We start from the raw sequence: 24,999 nt of genomic DNA on the forward strand, positions 1-24,999 counted from the left end.
CTTGTTGGGCTGAAGGACCTGTTTCCACATTGTAGAGAATCTAAAAAATTAAAATCTCCCATCACCACTACCCTATTGCCTCTACATCTTTCCATAATCTGTTTACCTATTTGTTCTTCTACCTCACGTTCACTGTTGGGAGGCCTGTAATACAGCTCCAACAGTGTGACTGCACCCTTCTTATTTCTCAGCTCCACCATAATGCCTCACTACTCAAGCCCTCTCTAGTGTCCGCCTTTAGCACAGTGGTGATATCATCCCTGAGCAGCAAAGCAACTCCACCCACCCACCCCCCCTCCCCCCTTTTTCTTTCCTCCCTGTCCTGTCTGAAGCATCTATATCCTGGAACATTTAGTTGCCAATCATACCCTTCCTTCAACCAAGTCTCTGTGATCACAATAACGTTGCAATCCTCCCAAGCACCAATCCAAGCCCTAAGTTCATCTGCCTTACCCACTATACTCCTTGCATTAAAGTAGATACACTTCAGGCCACCAGTTCTTTTGCACTCATCTGCTCTCTGCCGACTCTTCCCCTTATTAATGCGATCTTCATGATTTTCAAAGTCTCCAGTTTCCACCTTGCTGTCTACTTGTCTTCTCTTCTGGTTCCCGGCCTCCTGCCACATTAGTTTAAACCCTCCCCAACAGCAATAGCAAAAACTCCCCCAAGGATATGAGTTCCAGTTTGGCTCAGATGTAGACCATCCAATTTGTAATAGTCCCACCTTCCCCAGAACCGATCCCAATGTCCAACAAATCTGAACCCCTCCCTCCTACGCCATCTCTCAAGCCACGTGTTCATCCTGCCTATTTTATCATTTCTACACGAGCTAGCACATGGCACAGGTAGTAATCCCGAGATCACTACCTCTGAGGTCCTCCTTTTTAACTTCTCTCATAGCTCTCTGAATTCTTCTTTCAGGACCTCATCTCGTTTTTTACTTACATCATTGGTGCCTATATGCATCACAACAACTGGCTGTTCACCCTCCCCTTTTAGAATGCTCTGCAGCCAATCAGTGACATCCCTGACCCGAGCACCTGGGAGGCAACATACCATCCGGCAGTCCCGTTTTCAGCCACAGAACCGCCTATCTACTCCCCTCACAATATAATCCCCTATGACTATGGCCCTTCGAGACTTTTTCCCGCCCTTCTGAACAGCAGTGCCCCCCACGGTGCCATGATCTTGACAACTGCTGCCCTCTCCTGGTGAGCCATCTCCTCCAACAGTATCCAAAACGGTATACCTGTTTTGGAGGGAAATGACGGCAGGGGTCACCTGCACTGCCTTCCGACTCTTTGTCTGTCTTTTGATCACTAATTCACTGTCTCCCTCAGCAATTCCACCCTGCGGTGTGACCAGTTCACTAAACGTGCTCCACAGTGAGTCCATCCACAGCTCCAGAGCCGTCATGCAGTCAAACAACAGCTGCAGCTGGAAACACTTCTTGCAGTGAAAGAGTCAGGAATGTCAGACACAATCCTAAGCTCCCACATCAAGCAAGAGGCACATGCCACGGGTCTGAGGTCCCATACCATTGCCAGCCTTAACTTTATATCAACTAACTAAAACCAAACAATGCACTTAAAGATATAAAAGAGAAAGAAAAAGAAAAAATAAAAGCCTTACCTTATAGAGTTTTTTCCTTCTGGTTAGAGGAAGGGTGCGGGAAGGAGATACTACACGTGTGGTATCTCGGGTTTAGCCGCTGCCCAAATATATACTTCCCATCAACCCCCTGGTCTCCATGCCACCTCCGCTCTGTCTCCCACTGCTCCTGGACAAGAAAATGGTTGTGGGCTTCCAAGTTAAGTATTTAAGCAATTTCCCTACCTCCAGGTCTCCATGTCACCTCTACTCTGTCTCCCGCTGCTTGGACAGGAAAATGTCTGTACTGGAAGGAACAGAAAAAGCAACTTGCACTCAAAGGTCTCTTTGTTCAGCAACACTGATTTGCCTTTCCAAAATGCAGCACATCACAATTAGCTAAATTAAACTCTTTAAAATTCTTGCCTTTCCAAACACATGTAAATCCTGTCCCCCAAGGTTCTCTCCAACAACCTGCCCACTACCAGTGTCAGGCTCACTGGCCCATAGTTCCCTATTTTTTCCCCATTTATTCCTCTTCTTGACTGAGGTTATGATACAATGAGTTACTTTCTCAACCACATCAGAGAGCAGCGAATAGTCAATGCCATTAATGTGAGCCTGGTGTCACTCTGAGGTGAGCCCAAGTGAGGATGACGGGAGTAAGAGGTATAAAAACCCAGGTGGATCCATCTTACCAAACCTCATGCAAAAATATTAAACTGAAATTTCAACATCCTATGCTACTAAGGGAAGTGGCAGGGAGAAATAATTTTGCGGGGAGAAAGTGAGGACTGCAGATGCTGGAGATCAGAGCTGAAAATGTGTTGCTGGAAAAGCGCAGCAGGTCAGGCAGCATCCAAGGAGCAGGAGAATCGACGTTTCGGGTATCAGCCCTTCTTCAGGGCTGATTTTGCACCTACTTTGGAGATAATTACTGGACTTTAATATCTCAAAGCTCTTTTGGACGCTTATCTGGTGTTGATGCATCACACCAGCATAGAGTGCAGCATTATCGATTCTATCAGCCTCCCCACCCAAGGCACATGACTCAACAACCACCAAAATGAATTTCACTTCACTCCTCCCACTTCAACATTGAAATCTCCTACATTCCTGCGAAGTAGTCTCCGGTCAGTGAAATGGGTTCAGGCAGGAGAAGGTCATCATCCATCAAAGACACCATTGCCTTTAGGGATTAGGTGAAATTCAGGCTCACAGTTCATATGTGCCCCTTAACTAAGAGAACAGAGTTCAAGTTTTATCAACATATTAAAACTGAGGTCGACCTCAAATCTTTATGAACAAAATTGTTGTCTTTAGTCTCCACACAGGGCAATAATCTGGTGAAGTGGATTGCTTGCTCATTGTAGAATCCATCAATCTACTCCATGAGATTACTGACGAAATGGTTAAAGCTAAAGCTTACTCTGCTACCTGTCGTACAGAAATGACTCACCATCAGCTGCACCTTCCAAACACAAGACCTCTACCAACTGGGCAAATAAGGGAAATAGATGCATAGGACCACCAGTTTTTGCAAGTTTCCCTCTAAGTCTCACATATCCTGACTTGGACCACCTCTCCGCTCATTCACTATTGCTGGGTCAAAGTCCTAGAAATCGCTCCCTAAAAGCAGTGACAGTGTACCAATAGACAATAGACAATAGACAATAGGTGCAGGAGTAGGCCATTCAGCCCTTCGAGCCTGCACCGCCATTCAATATGATCATGGCTGATCATTCCCAATCAGTATCCTGTTCCAGCCTTATCTCCATAACCCTTGACTCCACTATCTTTAAGAGCTCTATCCAATTCTTTCTTAAATGAATCCAGAGACTGGGTCTCCACTGCCCTCTGGGGCAGAGCATTCCACACAGCCACCACTCTCTGGGTGAAGTAGTTTCTCCTCATCTCTGTCCTAAATGGTCTACCCCGTATTTTTAAGTTGTGCCCTCTGGTTCGGCACTCCCCCATCAGCGGAAATATGTTTCCTCCTGCCAGAGTGTCCAATCCTTTCATAATCCTATACTTTTCAATCAGATCCCCTCTCAGTCTTCTAAACTCAAGGGTATACAAGCCCAGTCGCTTCAGTCTTTCTGTGTAAGGCAATCCTGCCATTCCAGGAATTGACCTCGTGAACCTACGCTGCACTCCCTCAATAGCCAGAATGTCTTTCCTCAAATTTGGAGACCAGAACTGTACACAGTACTCCAGGTGTGGTCTCACCAGGGCCCTGTACAGCTGCAGAAGCACCTCTTTGCTTCTATACTCAATTCCTCTTGTTATGAAGGCCAGCATGCTATTAGGCTTCTTCACGACCTGCTGTACCTGCATGCTTGCCTTCATTGACTGGTGGACAAGAACACCCAGATCTCTCTGAACAGCCCCTTTACCTAATTTGATACCATTGAGGTAGTAATCTGCCTTCCTGTTCTTGCCACCAAAGTGGATAACCAGACATTTATCCACATTAAACTGCATCTGCCATGCATCTGCCCACTCACCTAACTTGTCCAGGTCACCCTGTAATCTCCTAACATCCTCATCACATTTCACCCTACCACCCAGCTTTGTATCATCAGCAAATTTGCTAATGTTATTGCTGATACCATCTTCTATATCATTTACATATATTGTAAAAAGCTGCGGTCCCAGCACGGATCCCTGCGGTACCCCACTGGTCACTGCCTGCCATTCCGAAATGGAGCCGTTAATCACTACCCTTTGTTTCCTATTAGCCAACCAATTCTCTATCCAATCTAGTACTTTGCCCCCAATACCGTGCGCCCTAATTTTACTCACTTGTGGTGTTGTACCAACACCACAAGGGCTGCAGTAGTTCAAGAGGCAACTCTCCACCACTTTCTCCAAAGCAATTAGGGAAAGGCAATAAATACTGACCTCGTCAATGGCACTCATGTCCCATTAACAAGTTAAAAGGAACCCATCTTCCTCAAGAAAGAAAATAGAATTGAGGCACAATTCATAATGTTGAATGATTTTCACAGGATAATAATAATTTTGTGAAGAATCTTATATAAATCTGCAGATTCCCAGACTGTTCTCCATAGCTATATAATTCTCTCTGGGTGTCACCACCTTGTGATACATAAATGAACATGTTCACACTGATCCACAAACTGGATATAACGCGTCATCGTCCGTGGGATGAGAGAGAGATAGCTCTTCAGTTCAAGTAGGTCCTTCAGGATCTCTGTGCTACTGCTTCTGATTGTAACTGAAAATAACACATTATAACAAGCAAACTAAATTACTAGTGAATAAGTAGATGTCAGGTACAATGGTGAAGGGAAATATTTGCATTACCGATAAAGGGTACACCTACTATAGTTTCCAAGCTGAAGAATACATTGATAATGTTTTTGTATAGAGAGTAATTTAAAATTGTTTAAATACAATGTTTATTTGCAATGGTTGAAATTGGATTGACCATCAATACAAGTATTAAACCTTTCCCCAATGATCTTTATTTCACTGAAGTAATTATTTAAGGTTAAAATGAATTCCTGTGCTTACACAGTGCATACAGTGTAATGAGCACCCGATGAAGAAGCAGCGCTTCGAAAGCTAGTGCCTCCAATTAAATCTGCTAGACTATAACTTAGTGTTGTGGATTTTTAACTTGGTAAAGTGTAAGTGTGCCATGTAATAGTGTGGTAAGTGTTGTAGGTGTCATTGATATGTCATAAAATCACTACTGACTGGGGGGAGAAAATGACCAGCTGCTCAGCTTTACTCCTCCTGAACTATAAAGGCACAAGCCACTTTGAGGCTCAGCGACTTGACCACAAGGATGCTTCCTCTTGTTGAAGAATCACAATCCAGGTTCATAGTTTAAAAATAAGAGGTCACTCATTTAAAACAGAGATGACAGAACATTTCTTCTCTCTCAAAGGGTTGAAAGGAGTTGGAAATCACTTCCTCAAAGGCAGCGGTTGCAGAAAGTTTCAATACTTTTAAGGCGGATGTAGATAGATTCATGATTTCCAGTAGGATGAATGATAATTGGGAATAATGCAGAAGTGTACAGTTGTAGTTAAAATCATATCAGTGTGGTCTTATTGATCTCTTGGCAAGGCAGGTTTGAAGAGTTGAGTGGCCTACTCTTATTCCTTGTTTGTATGTTGGTACATTTGTAGGTAGAATGTTGTGGCAGGGGAATAAGGAAGCCAACCTAGGGCTGCAACTCCCATTTCCACATACAACAACATGCCCCATGGCAGAACAACATACGGACCCTCAGTCATCTGAAGCCTGAACTGGAGTGAGAGATATCATCATTGCTTTTGAGGGAAGGCTGATAATGTGCATCATATGTGTCCAAATGATTACATAGATGATACATGCACCAGTGTGTGTCCTATATACCATATATACTCGTGTACAGGTCGATATCATCTGTAAGTCGACCCCTTATTTTTGGCCATAAAATCTTGTATTTTCCATACATCTCGTGTATAAATTGACCCTAGTATGTCGCATTAAATCACACTCATTCATTCATATCTGTAACTCTATTCATCACTCTGTGTTTACTGTATCACATCTCTATTCATTCATTCATAACTTTACTTACTGCACTTGGTTTACTACAGCACGTTTTGATTCAATCATTCATTCAGACCGGTACTCAGTCTATTGGTACTTAATACAATTTCATTATACGTTCAAAGGTTAATATCATTAAAAAGTGAATAATTTTAATTGTGCCATTATATCTGAATAAAAGTGCATATATTAGCTACATACCAATATATCTTTTAATTCTTTGACAAATGTGCTATTGTTGCCGAGGTTCATAATGTATGAGAGTAAATGGGAGGGAAATGGAATAATTTGGAGGTAAGTTCAAAGTACTTACACATTCAAAATTTAATGAATATTTCAAGTGTGCCATTATACCAGGCCACGATGATGTTGAGCAGTGTGATTTCACAGGATTTCAATGAATCTTTGATATGTTAAATTTTTGTACTATTGCTTGCTTTTATCCGGTAATTACCTTGACCGTAATTGATTGTGTTCTTCTTCTTTACCAAGGATTAGTTGCGTGATGAAATCAACTTTTGCTAATAATACGATATTTCGAACTGCAGCATGAATTTAAGTCCCTCAAAACTTGTGCCTGCGTATCAGTCAACCCTCCAATTTCAGTTTTTAAAAAAGTCTTCAAAATTTGGCCAATACACAAATATATACATTAATGTATGTAGCATACATTTACAGCTGTGTGCATTCACGTATGTTACATCATTTGAATGTGTGTACATGTATGTTTGTGACTGTATGGCCTGAAAGTAAAACCCCTCCACAAAGGATGGGAGACGGTCACAGGGTGGGTTTGTTCCCAATCTCAAGGAAGCTTTCAGTTTCTCTTCTGCTGATGGTGATCAGTCTTTGCTGCAGCAGTCAGTGACTTTGCCTTCCCTTGAGCTCCAGTCTCTGCCCTTCCCCCCTCACTGTGCACCCAATTCCAAGTTCCAATCTTTACCTTGCTGTAGCTAATGTCTTCTGTTTGTGTTTGTGGCTGCAAATATGTACATATCTGGATATGCTGTTCTGTGTGCATGTTTAAATGCTTGTGCTTACCTGTGTATGCACACGTGCACAAAGTATTTCCTTGTGTGCACATCATCCTAACAAGCTTTATTCTAGGTCTTGGGCATGTGATACTATCAACATAGTTAGATATGTTCCCTTAGTATCCCTGGCTGTGGCTGCCTACACGTACACTCATTGAGGCTAGTGGCACCACGTCCTTGAGTAATGCTTTTCCACCCTGAAGCATCGTAATATTTAAACCTCTACACAACAGGTTAGTAAATACAGCTCTGTAGTGTACATTAAGACCTTGTCTTCAAGTTTGATATTTCCATCCAATCTGCCTTTCTGTTGTCAGAATGATTTCAATACATTTGTACATATCATTGGAATATAGAATGGGTTTGTTGTGGCAAGGTTTGAAAGATCAATAGTGACCATCATATTGATCTCACTGTATTTCTGTCAGTGCAGTGTTTCATTTTTGAGTGACTTTACAATACCATCCAAGTGATCTTTGTTGGTCCCCTGAAGGGCAACCATTGCAATGTCCCGATCAGAAAAGAATCTGAATAATTTTGCATTTATCTTCAGCCAGTAGTGCAGAGGGGATGATCACCTTGGAACTTCCAGAGGTCCCCAGCATCAGAAATCCAAGTCTTCAGTCATTTCATTCACTTCATGGTATATGAGGAAAATGGCAGAAAGTACAAGTTAATGAAAAATGAGTCCTACAAAATTCCAGCATTCGCTACGATTATTAGTGTTATGGAAATAGCTGCTACCCTGACCAAGCTGTTCCAGAACAGCTAAAACAGTGACACCTACCCAACAATGTGGAACTTAACCCAGGTGTGTCGTGGACATGAAATGCAGGTAAAACCCAATGTGAACAATTAGTGCCCATTAGTCTATTCTCCTTCATCAGCAAAGTGCTATCAAGCAGCACTTGTGCAGAAATAACCTGTTCCATGTAACTCTGTTTAGTTTCCATCAAGACCACACAGCTCCTGACCTCATTTGTGCTTTGGACAAACATGGACTAAAGCTAAATTCGAGAGGGAGATTCGGGGCGACTGCCCTTGATATTAAGACAGCACTTGAATGTGTTTAATATCAAGAAATGGTTGCAGTATAAGAGTCAAAGGGAATCGGAGGAAAACTCTAAGATGATTGGAGGCACACCTGACATATCGGAAGATGGTTGTGGTTGTTAGATCTCAGTCATCTCAGCTCCAGGACATTTCTGCAGATGCTGGAAACCAGATTCTGGATTAGTGGTGCTGGAAGAGCACAGCAGTTCAGGTAGCATCCAAGGAGCTTCGAAATCGACGTTTCGGGCAAAAGCCCTTCATCAGGAATAAAGGCAGTGAGCCTGAAGCATAGAGAGATATGCTAGAGGAGGGTGGGGGTGGGGAGAAAGCAGCATAGAGTACAATGGGTGAGTGGGGGAGGGGATGAAGGTGATAGGTCAAGGAGGAGAGGGTGGAGTGGATAGGTGGAAACAAAGATTGGCAGGTAGGACAAGTCCGGACAAGTTATGGGGACAGTTACTGAGCTGGAAGTTTAGAACGAGGGTGAGGTGGGGGAAGGGGAAATGAGGAAACTGTTGAAGTCCACATTGATGCCCTGGGGTTGAAGTGTTCTGAGGCGGAAGATGAGGCATTCTTCTTCCAGGCGTCTGGTGGTGAGGGAGCGGCGGTGAAGGAGGCCCAGGACCTCCATGTCCTCGGCAGAGTGGGAGGGGGAGTTGAAATGTTAGGCCACGGGGCGGTTTGGTTGATTGGTGCGGGTGTCCCGGAGATGTTCCCTAAAGCGCTCTGCTAGGAGGCGTCCAGTCTCCCCAGTGTAGAGGAGACCACATCGGGAGCAACGGATACAATAAATGATATTAGTGGATGTGCAAGTAAAACTTTGATGGATGTAGAAGGCTCCTTTAGGGTCTTGGATAGAGGTGAGGGAGGAGGTGTGGGCGCAGGTTTTACAGTTCCTGCGGTGGCAGGGGAGAGTGCCAGGATTGGAGGGTGGGTTATTTGGGGGCGTGGACCTGACCAGGTAGTCGCGGAGGGAACGGTCTTTGCGGAAGGCGGAAAGGGGTGGGGAGGGAAATATATCCCTGGTGGTCGGGTCCGTTTGGAGGTGGCAGAAAAGTCGGCGGATGATTTGGTTTATGTGAAGGTTGGTAGGGTAGAAGGTGAGCACCAGGGGCGTTCTGTCCTTGTTACGGTTGGAGAGGTGGGGTCTGAGGGCAGAGGTGCGGGATGTAGACAAAATGCATTGGAAGGCATCTTTAACCTCGTGGGAAGGGAAATTGCGGTCTCTAAAGATGGAGGCCATCTGGTGTGTTCTGTGGTGGAACTGGTCCTCCTGGGAGCAGATCCAGCGGAGGCGGAGGAATTGGGAATACGGGATGGCATTTTTGCAAGAGGTAGGGTGAGAACTAGCCATTTGGATACAGAACTGGCTCAAAGGTAGAAGACAGAGGGTGGTGATAGAGGGTTGGTTTTCAGACTGGAGCCCTGTGACCAGTGGAGTGCCACAAGGATCGGTGCTGGGTCTTTACTTTTTGTCATTTACATAAATGATTTGGATGCGAGCGTACGAGGTACAGTTAGTAAGTTTGCAGATGACACCAAAATTGGAGGTGTAGTGGACAGCGAAGAGGGTTACCTCACATTATAATGGGATCTTGACCAGGTGGGCCAATGAGCTGAGAAGTGGCAGATGGAGTTTAATTCAGATAAATGCGAGGTGCTGCATTTAGGGAAAGCAAATCTTATCAGGACTTATACACTTAATGGTAAGGTCCTAGGGAGTGTTGCTGAACAAAGAGACCTTGGATTGCAGGTTCATAGCTCCTTGAAAGTGGAGTCGCAGGTAGATACGATAGTGAAGAAGGCATTTGGTATGCTTTCCTTTATTGGTTAGAGTACTGAGTACAGGAGTTGGGAGGTCATGTCGTTGCAGTACAGGACATTGGTTAGACCACTTTTGGAATATTGTGTGCAATTCTGGTCTCCCTCCTATTGGAAAGATGTTGTGAAACTTGAAAGGGTTCAGAAAATATTTACAAGGATGTTGCCAGGGTTGGAGGATTTGAGCTATAGGGAGAGGCTGAATAGGCTGAGGCTGTTTTCCCTGGAGTGTTGGAGGCTGAGGGCTAACCTTATAGAGGTTTACAAAATTACGAGGTGCATGGATAGGATAAATATGCAAAATCGGGTCGTCCAGAACTAGAGGGCATAGGTTTAGGGTGAGAGGGGAAAGATATAAAAGAGACCTAAGGGGCAACGTTTTCATGCAGAGGGTGGTGCATGTATGGAGTGAGCTGCCAGAGGAAATGATGGAGGCTAGTACAATTACAACATTTAAAAGGCATCTGGATGGGTATATGAATAGGAAGGGTTTGGAGGAATATGGGCCGGGTGCTGGCAGGTGGGACTAGATTGGGTTGGGATATCTGGTCTACATGGACGGGTTGGACCGAAGGGTCTGTTTCCATGCTGTACATCTCTATGGCTCTGTGACTCTATATGCAGTGATTAAGCGACTCCTGCCTCTCCGGTGCCTATCCACCTCTTACAAGGGGTGCAAAGGAATATGTTCCACTTACCTGGATTGGTGCAGCTCCAACAACACTAACTCATTTGACATCACATCCACAAGCATTTCCTCTCTCCACTGACAATATACAAGAGCACTATGTGCACCATCTACAAGATGCACTGCAACAATTCACCAGTTGTCCTCAGATAACACCTTCCAAACTCACAATTATGACCATCTGGAAAGACAAGGGCAGCAGATAGGAGGGAACACCACACTTCCAAGTTCCCCTCCAAGCCACACATTATTTTTATTTGGATCTGTATTGCCATTCCTGCCCTTTGATACGAGGTTAAGGCATGTACTGTACCTTTAAGAGAGAATGGAAGCTGTTTTGCACTGAGAGCTTGCAGGCACCTGTCATGTGACTGACTAGCAGCCTCAGAATGTACTGGAAAATTGAAAATATGTAACATTTGGCTGTGAAAGAAATACCTGAGTTTTGGTTGCTTTTTTGGCTAAATTTGAATGGTTGCCAATCTGTTTAAATTATGCTCCAGGGTACTAAAACCCAATTGAGTTCAAATTTATTTTTTATGCCAACCTCAAACCAATGAGACGATCCAATGTTAGTGGTATAAAGAAGCAGACATTTTGAAAGTTAGACAGTGAGACCGACTGCCATTGACAGAGTAACTGCCAGCAAAACACTCAATATTAAAAGTGACTTTTTCAAATGAAACATCTTTGCAGCAAAGACCAGGATGACCCAGGGAAATCTTCAGCCAGAGGGAGACAGACACACTGACAACAACGCTGTGTGATTTTGAAATTAAGCTGATCTAATTTTAATAACTGTATTTTCATTGGAACCATATATTGTTAAAGAATTGGACGCAGATAAATGGCACTTAAGGGAAAGGAGGCTGCGAGGTATTTAATATTCACTTTTAGAGTTAAAGAATAAATCGATATTTTTCTTTAAGTAGAGGAATTTGGGAGTTTTCTATCACTCATACTTTAGTAGGTTATGTGGCGAGGTGAGCTTTTTTGGGTCGAGAGTGTGGTGCTGGAAAGGCACAGCAAGTCAGGCAGCACCGGAGAGCAAGAGAATCGATGTTTTGGGCAAAAGCCCTTCATCTCAAATGAGCCTGATCCAGCACCACATTCTCAACTCTAATCTCCAGCATCTTCAGTAGTCACTTTTCCCAAGCTTTTCTGGGTGTTTCGTTCAATTAGCAGAAGGGTTCACCACCATGAGTGGGTGAAAATCCTGGAACTGCCTTTCCTAAGAGCACTGTGGGCCTCCCCACAACACAAAGGCAGTCAGTCAACACCACCTTCTCCAGAACGGTTAGAACTGGGTGATAAATTCTGACCAAGTCAGGATTGCTCGCACCTCACAAGTGATTGTAAAAACAAATCTAATCATGGATTACAACTGGACTGGAGAAATTGAATCCTTTCACTCTCTGGCACTGAGTATCAGTGGAGTACATCTCAACACACGAACTGTTAATTAAATTTAAACAGTACACATGGAAGTGCTGATGTCACCATGTTTGATGGGTGCTTGAGAAGATACTAATAAACATTAGAAGAGTATATTCAATACCTTAGACACAGTGTTTGAAGAATTTATTAGGATGGAAATGGCTTTTAGCAATCTTGTGGAAGACTCAGGAGCTGAGAATTTTTTCTTAACAGCAAGTAATCTGTTCTAAAGGTTAATCAGAATATGGTAATTTTTAAAAAATCAGCATGAACTCACCAGAAAGTTACAAGGCCTTGATATTAGGGTGAGCAATGTACAAAATTACATGAAGTGTTCCCTGTAGTATGGAAGGTTGAGATGTTTTGAGTGAGGTTTTCAGAATTTTGAAGGAATTGACGGAGGATGTAGGCAGAAATCATTTTGCGATGGTGCAGAATTCTAGGACAAAAGGACGTAATGTTGTGATCAGAACCAGGACTTTCAGGAAAGAAGTTGGGAAATATCTCTTTGTGCCAGAACTGTGGAACTCCACCTGGTGGAAAGTAGTAAATATTTGTATGATGAATGGCTACTCATCTGAGAGGGATATACTTTTGCTAATTAAGGATATTAAAAGATGCGAGGTATAAGAAAGTACTTGCAATTAAGCTATGAATTGGTGCTCATCTCAGTGAGTGGTTGAACAAACCTGGGAGGCCAACTCCTGCTTGCGAGGGTATCCGTTTTTGGCGAATACCTTGTATAGGTGTTCCTCTTCCTCTTTTTGTAGTTCTGGTGTGCTGCAGTGTGTAACGGCACTGTTCACCTCCATCGACAAAACCCTAGCCAAAGAAACAATAGCCAACCTGCTGGACAGACATAACAGACAACAGGACGTTGAACCTATCAACAAAGACGGCATACTTAAACTACTGGACTTGTGCCTCACAACACACTTCACATTCAACAACCAAATATACGAACAAATCAACCGAGCACCCATGGGCTCACCAATCTCTGGACCCATAGCAGAAGCTGTAATGCAAAGGTTAGAACAAACAATCTTACCACAAATTCAACCCAAACTCTGGGTCAGATACGTGGATGACACCTTTGTAATAATTAAAAACACAGAAATAGAGAACACACACCAGATCATCAATGCCACACTCACAGGAATCCGATTCACTAGAGAGGAAGAAAAGGACAACCAACTCCCATTCCTAGACGTGATGGTACAGAGAACACCGAACGGAGAATTCACCACAAAGGTTTACAGGAAAGCCACACACACAGACCAAGTCCTAAACTATGAAAGCAACCACCCCAACACACACAAACGAAGTTGCATCAGGACACTATTCAAAAGGGCCACAACACACTGCAGCACACCAGAACTACAAAAAGAGGAAGAGGAACACCTATACAAGGTATTCGCCAAAAACGGATACCCTCGCAATTTCATCAACAGATGCCTAAGGGAGGGACAATGGAACAAGGACATGCCGCAACCCAAAGGACTAGCCACACTACCATACATCAGGAGCATTTCTGAACTGATGGCCAGACTACTGCGACCACTAGGACTCATAACAGCACACAAACCAACAGCCACACTCAGACAACAACTCACCAGAACAAAGGACCCGATACCCAACATGAGCAAAACCAATGTAGTGTACAAAATCCCACGCAAGGACTGCACAAAACACTATATCGGACAAACAGGAAGACAGTTAATGATCCGTATACACGAACACCGACTAGCCACGAAACGACACGACCAGCTATCCTTAGTAGCCACACACACAGACGACAAGCAACATGAATTCGACTGGAACAACACTACCATTATAGGACAAGCCAAACAGAGAACAGCCAGGGAATTCCTAGAGGCATGGCACTCATCCACAGACTCTATCAACAAACACATCGACCTGGACCCAATATACCGGCCACTACAGCGGACAGCTCGAACTGACAACCGGAAGCGGCAGAGACAGGCCACTATAAATGCCGGAGGAAACAGCACAGAAGCGCTTCACAGGAGGCTCCCAAGCACTGAGGATGTCACCTAGACAGGGGACGAAACGTCTGCAAGACAAATACCCAGCTCGGCGAACAGAACCACAACAACGAGCACCCGAGCTATAAATCTTCTCCCAATCTTTGAATAGTGCCAGAAGACTGGAGGATAGCAAATGTGGTTCCCCTGTTCAAGAAGGGGAGTAGAGATAATCCTGGTAATTATAGACCAGTGAGCCTTACTTCAGTTGTTGGTAAAGTGTTGGAAAAGGTTATAATCACCTCGAAAAGAATAATTGGATTAGGGATAGTCAGCACGGTTTTGTGAAGGGTAGGTCATGCCTCACAAATCTTATTGAGTTCTTTGAGAAGGTGACCAAAGAGGTAGATGAATATAAACCAGTTGATGTGGTGTATATGGATTTCAGCAAGGCATTCGATAAGGTTCCCTACAGTAGGCTATTGTACAAAATGCAGAGGAATGGGATTGTGGGAGATATAGCAGTTTGGATCAGTAGTTGGCTTGCTGAAAGAAGACAGAGGGTGGTGGCTGATGGGAAATGTTCATCCTGGAGTCCAGTTACCAGTAGTGTATCGCAAGAGTCGGTGTTGGGTCCACTGCTATTCGTCATTTTTATAAACAACCTGGATGAGGGTGTAGAAGGGTGGGTTAGTAAATTTGCAGATGACACTAAGGTCAGAGGAGTTGTGGATAGTGACGAAGGATGTTGTAGGTTACAGAGAGACATAGATAAGCTGCAGAGCTGGGCTGAGAGGTGGCAAATGGAGTTTAATGCAGGCAAGTGTGAGGTGATTCACTTTGGTCGGAGTAACCGGAATGCAAAGTACTGAGCTAATGGTAAGATTCTTGGTAGTGTAGATGAGCAGAGTGATCTCTGTGTCCAGATACACAGATCCTTGAAAGTTGCCACCCAGGTTGACAGGGTTGTTCAGAAGGCATTCAGTGTTTTAGCTTTTATTAATAGAGGGATCGATTTCTGGAACCATGAGGTTATGCTACAGCTGTAAAAAACTCTAGTGTGGCCGCACTTGGAGTATTGTGTGCAATTCTGGTCACCACATTATAAGAAGGATGTGGAAGCTTTGGAAAGGGTGCAAAGGAGATTTACTAGGATGTTGCCTGGTATGGAGGGAAGGTCTTCTGTGGAAAGGCTGAGGGACTTGAGGCTGTTTTCATTAGAGAGAAGAAGATTGAGAGGTGACTTAATAGAAACATATAAGATAATCAGGTGGTTAGATAGGGTGGACAGGGAGAGCCTTTTTCCAAGAATGGTGAAGCCGAGCACAAGGGGACATAGCTTTAAATTGAAGGGTGATAGATATAGGACAGATATCAGAGGTAGTTTCTTTACTCAGAGAGTTTGAAGGGTATGGAATGCTTTGCCTGCAACGGTAGAAGATTTGCCACCTTTAAGTACATTTAAGTCGTTATTGGACAAGCATATGGACGTACATGGAATAGTGTAGGTTAGATGGGCTTCAGATTGGTATGACAGGTCGATGCAACATCGAGGGCCAAAGAGCCTGTACTGCGCTGTAATGTTCTATGTTCTATGTTCTACGTTCTATGGTCCTGATAATTGCCTAATGAAAAGGTTCAGCAACATACCTCTCGTTACAGCAAAGTTTAGTTGTATTTTACATTTTCCCAAGTTATTTTTATTAACTTACTACATAATTGGCATCATATTTGATACAAAATGTTTTATAAAACCAATCAAACTCTGTAACATCATTGAAAATGCAAGTTGTTGACTTTGTTCTAACTGAGTAGCATTGACTATGGATTATTAGGCCAATAGTCCTTAACAACCATCCTTTCATCTACCTTAATGCGCTGTGGTTCATCTTGTTCAACTTCATCAATGAAGATACTTGACCTCCAAACCAAAAGTAAAAGGACCCACAAAAGCTTTGATCTTGGATAAGCTCCTGCTGTTTAATTCTAAAAACAAAGAATCACCAAAAAAATGGCTTTTACCATGATAATCTGTCTTCTGAAGAAGCAAATCTGTATTTTGAAGCCATTTTAAATTATTCCTTGTTTTCGATTTACAATGGAATTGAATAAACAGAGGCACATGTCAAAGTAAACATCATAAGCAATCATACTCTTGATATTATGATTGTTGGACAAGGTTAAAGGACCAGTTGATCATCTCTTGCCTCTCATTTTTTTATGAAACTAAACAGACTGAACAATTTCCTTTAGATCTTCTCTCTCACCAGACAACATGCTCCCCAAAATTTTTGTGTAATCCTTTTTGAAGATAGAACCAAAATATATATTTCATTTCATCTTCCATCTTATTATTTCCCATTATAACTTCCGTTGATTCTAGTTGTAAAGGATCTAGTTCATTAATCTTTTTGTCTTCGCATACCTCGAAAAGCTTTTACAGTCAATTTGAATGTTCCCTGCAACCTGATTCATGTATTCTCTTTTCGCCTCTGAAACAATCCCTCTGTCCTCCTTTGCCAAAATCTAACTTGTCCCCAGTCCTCATGTCTGCTGCTAATTTTTAAACAATTTTTATGCTCTTTCTGTCAGATCTATTTCTTTCTCGAAATGTCCCTCAGTGTTCATGGCATGCCATCTTTCCCATTTTATTTTTGTGACAGACTATAAGGACCTCCATGCAATCTTTAAATGTTTGTCATTGCCTTTCTATTGTCATCCCTTTAAGTAAAGCTCTCCAATTTATTGTAGCTAGCTCGTGCCTCATACCATTGTAGTTTCTTGTGTTTAAAGTTTGGATCATAGTCTCAGAATCAACTATTTCCCTGACCATTGCAATGTAGAGTTCTTCATATTGAGGTCACTCTTCCCCAAGGAGCCTCAACCAGCTAGTTTGTTAATTATTCCTTTCTCATACCCGTTTGAGGCATATCCTCTAGTGTAGAACATAGAGCAGTACATTACAGGAACAGGCCCTTCGGCCTACCATGTGTGCACTTGATTCATTTCTCTCTATTCCCTGCCTCTTCAAGTGTTTGCCTAAATGCCTCATAATGCTGTCACATCTGCATCCTAAAAGTATTGATTGAGAAAACCATTTCATACACACTCCAGGAATTCATCCTCTATGATATTTTTACTGATTTGATTCCTTCAAACTACTGCAGAGTAAAATTTCCCAATATCACAATCATACCTTTATTGCTTGCTTGTCTAATTTGCTATATAATGCCTTCCCCAGTATTACCACCACAGTCTGGAGGTGTTTCTACAAACTCCACTTACATTTTCTTGCCTTTGGTGTTTCTAAGCTCTACCCTGAGAGAGTCTGCTTCATGATAGCTTTTATCCTTCTTCACTATTGTCCACTGCACTGCTACTACTCTTTGTTTGTTCTTTCTAAATTCTAAATGTCCCTAGATATTCTCCTCACATTAAGATACAAGGCCTTAAGTCTTGTCTTCTTGACATTTTTAGTAAATAAAGGGTGTCACCAAGTCACTTTTTGTTTATATGTGAATGTCCTTGATTCTGGTACAGCCTTGTCAGAGTAAACTCCCAGAGTGAACAGGATGTCTGACACAACTGTTGTTATCTGTCAGCCAGGGCTCCCTGATGGGACCAAGTTTACAATCCTAAGCAGGGAACTCAAAATCCATGAGGTCCACCTGGCTGACCTCATTACAGTCATGACATCCCTCTCCCTCTGCGTCTAAGGCCGTAGATTGGTTCTTTTTCATGCAGCTCCTCCTGGGGCATTTCTGCCTTGGATGCAGATGGCGTGTAACACACAATAACGTGCCTCCTGTGCCTGGAGCCTCTCAGAAGAAATTCATTCCTTTTTTTCAGATAGCAAAGACATTGAAGCAGTGACATCCACCACATCCACCTCAGATTCCGAGGCCTCTTAGATGCTTTACAGAGAAGGAGAACCCACAGGTTCCGCCAGCCTTTCTGGCTATTCCGAGGAGCTCGGCATGTTTAGCTCCAGCTCCGTTTTTGAATTTGCAGATTTCATACAGTCCACATGCTAGTTCCCTGGACCAGACTTCACGTTGACCATGCCTCTTACCCATTCAGGGTCATTCCCGTGGTTCCTACACCAAACTTTGTGCACAGGAGTAAACTTTCTCTCTCGCTTAACCAAGTCTTGTGTCCGGCATTTCTGATGCCGTTTCACCCTTCCCCCAGGTCAGGAAAGATCAGATTTAACCTGCTGTGGAGTTTTCGAATCGTGATCGACTCTGCTGGAACTACTCTTGTACTTGAATTAGAAGTTGTTTTGGAGAAGAACAGAATAATATTATATTTTCAAATGAACAGCTTCAGGCTGTGAAAGGTAATCCACTTTGCTGAATTAAAACATTAGCAAAAGCTCTTTGATTTGACATCACTAATGATTCCACTTGGACTGGAGGGATTTCACTTTATGCATCAACCCGTTGGACTGACATGTTATTTCCTTCTGATCAGGCCACAATTATATTAAACAATAAATCACTTTGCAAATATCTATTTTAAAAAGCCCTCTGCTATCTATTTAAGTATTTGCAATGACAGCAAGTCAAGTTTGGGCCAACAGTAAAAGGCAGATTTCACCCACACACCTCCTTCCTTTCCCACACAAAAATATATTTAACCTTCAAGGTTATTCAGATAAAAATCAGGCTTTTGCTGATTGGCATTCAGTAATTGACATTATTTTATGAAATTTGGCAGTCGTTTCAATCAGTTGAAGTTATAGTCCCTGTTTTTTTGACTCAGTCAAGTGAAGTATTTCTGATGTCAGCAAAAAGACCAACAATCCCCAGGAATAAGCACACTGATGAAGGGAAATGAGGTTAGTGCTAATCAGTTCAATTATCGATATCATTACGGGGATGTTGCAGTGCTGGTGAAGGCTTCCACCTGAACTACTCACCTGCCTTTTCTCTATCATTTCCAGATTGATTCCAATGTGCACTCTCAGCAGTTTCATTGTGTTGGTGGGAGGTGTAGTATTTTTCTATTTGGTATGGGAGAAAATGGCAGGATCTAGTAATGCTCAATGGACATTAACAGAGAATGAGGTTTATGTGGATAATCACCAAACACTCATGTTATGAAGATGTGGGTATACCTTTAAGAGAGTGAAGGACTTGGCAAGTATACTGAGTTCTGGAGAATTTACAAAGTAACATTTGATTAAGAACAAACAGTACTCACTGAGTTACTATGAGACAAAAAACACAAATTCATATCAGCCAATCAGTTTAAATTATACCCTGAAACATACCAAACTTCAATCCAACTTTAATTGAGTATATAGGCCATGACGCAACCTGATGCTTTAGTGGGTATAAGACCGCGGAAAATTGGACAGTTGAGAGGAGACCTTCCAAGCCCAGCATGCACACAGACTGCTTGAAAAATAGCTCTCTGTCGATATTTAAATTTCACAAGGCACCAAGACCAGTGAGATTTAACCAAGGATAATGGCAGAATGTGGAATGGAAATTGCAGAGGTATTGTGAATATTTTTTCAGCATTCCTGAGACTGTGTTAGAGGATTGCAGAATTGTAATGTCATCACTGTTGTATTATTGCATACATTCGAGACCAGTGCTATGGTATGATAAGCTAATTGCATTTGGTTTTAAGGTCATTATGGTAGTTCAGGCTAGTTATTCCAATATTGAAAAGTAGACTCTTTCAGGAAAAGAAAGGTTTCATACATATCTACTTGGCAAGCATTTTGTTGTTCATACTGGCGACAAAATGTTAGAAATGGTCTCTCAAAAACCTCTCACATGTACACCTCCACCACTACAACTTCTCCAAAGATACAACAGTACAATTTAGAACACAATATTAACCAGGTTCTCAAATAATCATCTCTGATACTCTTAGAAAACATCCAAACCTAGCTATAAACCAAAAATATTCCTTTAGACCCATGAATGGATATTATTGGATCTGAAATAAAAGATAGTCTTAACATCAATTTCTTGAATTCTAGCTACAGACAAGCAGAATATTTTCAGCAACTACATAAAATGATAATCATTGACCCAACCAATGAGTAGCCTCTTCCCATAGTAAAACAAATTAAGTGTTACTTGATTCAAATTGTTTGTTTGCATCCTGGTTCTGATGAGTGCAAGATGAAAAGCTTTCATATCTTGTCCCTCATTAACAGTAATTAAGTTCTGTACTAACAAGTCATTATTTAAATTCACTCTTGTGCAGTGAACTAAATACATGAGCAGTGTAATAGTCATTGACATGTGATTTCCATATTCAATATGTTCAATGTACCTCGTCAAGTTGTGTTCGACAACTGTGTCCTGGAGTACACTAGTTCACCTTTCTAATATATGTGAGGGAATAGAATGTTCAATATTTTTCCTCCTCTCCTCACTACATCCAATCAAATAATCTCATGGAACACATGGTTCTTAATGTAAATTTATAATCATTAAATGTAAAATGACTGACCAATATTTTCAGATGTGGTGTTCAACCTGCATGCTACTCCTGAAGACAATGTTTTATTTTCACTGGCAACCCTTATGTTTAGAAGATGGATCCATACAATTCGGTGATCCTCACCGAACGAGTTAGGGAACTGGAACTGGAGCTGGATGAGCTGAGGATTATTCGTGAGGCTGAGAGGGTGATCGATAGAAGCGACAGGGACATAGTTACTCCGGAGAACAGAGGTAGCTGGGTAACAGTTAGAGGTGGGAAGGGGAAGAAACAGGCAGTGCAGGGTTCACCTGTGGTCGTTCCCCTAAAATATAAGTATGCAGCTTTGGAAACTGTTGGGGGGGACAGCCTTGCAGGTGTAAGCTGCAGTGAAGGGGTCTGTGGCTCTGAGATTCAGAAGGGAAAGGGGGAGAAGAGGAGAGCGCTAGTTATAGGGGACTCTCTAGTTAGAGGGACGGACAGGCGGTTCTGTGGACATGGGCGAGACTCTCGGATGGTTTGTTGCCTCCCAGGTGCTAGGGTCCGAGACGTCTCGGACCGTGTCTTCAGAATCCTTAAGGGGGAGGGTGTGCAGCCAGAAGTCGTGGTACACATTGGCACCAACGACATAGGTAGGAAGAGGGCTGGGGAGGTCATTCAAGAGCTCAAGGAGTTAGGCTGGAAGCTAAAAGCTAGGACAGACAGAGTCATCATCTCTGGGTTGTTGCCGGTGCCATGTGACAGAGAGGCAAAGAATAGGGAGAGAGTGCAGTTGAACACGTGGCTGCAAGGATGGTGTAGGAGGGAGGGCTTCAGATATTTGGACAATTGGACTGCATTCTGGGGAAGGTGGGACCTGTATAAACAGGACGGGTTGCACCTGAACCAGAAGGGCACCAATATCCTGGGGGGTAGGTTTGCTAGCACTCTTTGGGGGGGGTTAAACTAATTTGGCAGGGGGATGGGATCCGGACTTGTAGTCCAGCAAGTAAGCTAGCTGTGTGTCAGGATGTCCAAGACTGTAGGGAGGCTGTGGAGAAGGTAGCACTGACAGGGACTACTTGCGGACACAGAGATGGGCTCAAGTGCGTATACTTCAATGCAAGGAGTATCAGAAATAAGGTGGGTGAACTTAAGGCGTGGATCGGTACCTGGGACTATGATGTTGTGGCCATCACGGAAACATGGATAGATGAGGGACAGGAATGGCTGTTGGAGGTTCCTGGTTACATATGTTTCAGTAAGATTAGGGAGGGTGGTAAAAAAGGAGGGGGGGTGGCATTGCTAATTAGAAATGGTATAACGGCTGCAGAAAGGAAGTTTGAGGGGGATCTGCCTCTGGAGGTAGTATGGGCTGAAGTCAGAAATAGGAAAGGTGCAGTCACCTTGTTGGGTGTTTATTATAGGCCCCCCAATAGCAGCAGAGATGTGGAGAAACAGATTGGGAAACAGATTTTGGAAAGGTGCAGAAGCCACAGGGTCGTAGTCATGGGCGACTTCAACTTCCCAAATATTGATTGGAAGCTCTTTAGATCAAGTAGATTGGATGGGGCGGTGTTTGTGCAGTGTGTCCAGGAAGCTTTTCTAACGCAGTATGTAGATTGTCCAACCAGAGGGGAGGCCATATTGGATTTGGTACTCGGTAATGAACCGGGACAAGTGGTGGGCTTGTTAGTGGGTGAACATTTTGGTGATGGCAACCACAATTCTGTGACTTTCACCTTGGTTATGGAGAGAGATAGGTGCGCACAACAAGGAAGTTTTTACAATTGGGGGAAGGGAAATTACGATGCTGTAAGACAGGATTTGAGGAGCATACGTTGGGAGCATAGGCTGTCAGGGAAGGATGTGGTGGAAATGTGGAACTTTTTCAAGGAGCAGATACGACGTGTCCTTGATATGTATGTACCTATCAGGCAGGAAAGAAATGGTCGTGTGAGGGAGCCTTGGTTGACGAGGGAGGTTGAATGTCTAGTAAAGAGGAAGAAGGAGGCTTACATAAGGTTGAGGAAACAAGGTTCAGACAGAGCAGTGGAGGGATACAGGATAGCCAGAAGGGACCTGAAGAAAGGGATTAGGAGAGCTAAGAGAGGGCATGAAAAATCCCTGGCGGATAGGATCAAGGATAACCCCAAGGCATTCTATGCGTATGTGAGAAACCTGAGAATGACGAGAACGAGGGTAGGTCCGATCAAGGACAGTGGTGGGAGACTGTGTATTGAGTCGGAAGAGATAGGAGAGGTCTTGAACAAGTACTTCTCTTCAGTATTTACGAACGAGAGGGACCGTATTGTTGAAGAGGAGAGTGTGAAACGGACTGATAAGCTAGAAGAGATACCTGTTAGGAAGGAAGATGTGTTGGACATTTTGAACAACTTGAGGATAGACAAGTCCCCCGGGCCTGACGGGATATATCCTAGGATTATGTGGGAAGCAAGAGAGGAAATTGCAGTACCGTTGGCAATGATCTTCTCGTCTTCACTGGCAACTGGGGTGGTACCAGGGGACTGGAGAGTAGCGAATGTTGTGCCCCTGTTCAAAAAAGGGAATAGGGATAACCCCGGGAATTACAGGCCAGTTAGTCTTACTTCTGTGGTAGGCAAAGTAATGGAAAGGGTACTGAGGGATAGGATTTACGAGTATCTGGAAAGACACTGCTTGATTAGGGACAGCCAGCACGGATTTGTGAAGGGTAGGTCTTGCCTTACAAGTCTTATTGAATTCTTCGAGGAGGTGACCAAGCATGTGGATGAGGGTAGAGCAGTGGATGTAGTGTACATGGATTTTAGTAAGGCATTTGATAAGGTTCCCTATGGTAGGCTTATGCGGAAAGTCAGGAGGCATGGGATAGAGGGAAATTTGGCCAATTGGATAGAAAACTGGCTAACCGGTCGAAGTCAGAGAGTGGTGGTAGATGGTAAATATTCAGCATGGAGTCCAGTTACAAGTGGAGTTCCGCAGGGATCAGTTCTGGGTCCTCTGCTGTTTGTAATTTTTATTAATGACTTAGATGAGGGAGTCGAAGGGTGGGTCAGTAAATTTGCAGATGATACAAAGATAGGTGGAGTTGTGGACAGTGAGAAGGGCTGTTATCGGCTGCAGAGGGACTTAGATATGATGCAGAGCTGGGCTGAGGAGTGGCAGATGGAGTTCAACCCTGCCAAGTGTGAGGTTGTCCATTTTGGAAGGACAAATAAGAATGCGGAATACAGGGTTAATGGTAGGGTTCTTGGTCAGGTGGAGGAACAGAGGGATCTTGGGGTCTATGTACATAGATCTTTGAAGGTTGCCACTCAGGTGGATAGAGTTTGTAAGAAGGCCTATGGAGTATTATCGTTCATTAGCAGAGGGATTGAATTCAAGAGTCGTGAAGTGATGTTGCAGCTGTACAGGACTTTGGTTAGGCCACAGTTGGAGTACTGTGTGCAGTTCTGGTCGCCTCACTTTAGGAAAGATGTGGAAGCTTTGGAGAGGGTGCAGAGAAGATTTACCAGGATGTTGCCTGGAATGGAGAGTAGGTCGTACGAGGATAGGTTGAGATTTCTCGGCCTTTTCTCGTTGGAACGGCGAAGGATGAGGGGTGACTTGATAGAGGTTTATAAGATGATCAGAGGAATAGATAGAGTAGACAGTCAGAAACTTTTTCCCCGGGTACAACAGAGTGTTACAAGGGGACATAAATTTAAGGTGAAGGGTGGAAGGTATAGGGGAGATGTCAGGGGTGGGTTCTTTACCCAGAGAGTGGTGGGGGCATGGAATGCGCTGCCCGAGGGAGTGGTAGAGTCAGATTCATTGGCGACCTTTAAGCGGCATTTGGATAGGTACATGGATGGGTGCTTAATCTAGGATAGAAGTTCGGCACAACATCGTGGGCCGAAGGGCCTGTTCTGTGCTGTATTGTTCTATGTTCTATGTTCTATGTTCTATGTTCTTTCCTTCCACATTCTCACCACTCAACCACATTTGCTTGAAATGTTGTTGGAAAAAAGAAAGAATAATACAAAAGCATAATCAATGAACATAAACAAAGTTATGCAACTCCAACCAGGACAAAATATATAGGTTCAAGGTTTTCATATGAACATATAGCTGTTCAAAAAGACACTATAATGTTGTGTCCAGCATACGTTGGAAGATGATGTAACAAACAAAAAATAGAAATTGCTCGCAAAATTCAGCAGGTCTGTCAGCATCGGAAAAGAGAAGAGAAAACAGCAAAACATTCTGAAGAAGGGTCATAGGACTGGAAACATTAACTCTGTTTGGTCTCCAAAGATGCTGCCAGACCTGCTGAGTTACTTGAGAAATTTCTGTTTTTGCTAGTTTCAGATCTCCAGCCTTCATCATTCTTTATGTTCTTATCATAAGA

This window comes from Chiloscyllium punctatum, chromosome 1, assembly GCF_047496795.1.
Source record: "Chiloscyllium punctatum isolate Juve2018m chromosome 1, sChiPun1.3, whole genome shotgun sequence".
Lineage (NCBI taxonomy): Eukaryota > Metazoa > Chordata > Chondrichthyes > Orectolobiformes > Hemiscylliidae > Chiloscyllium > Chiloscyllium punctatum.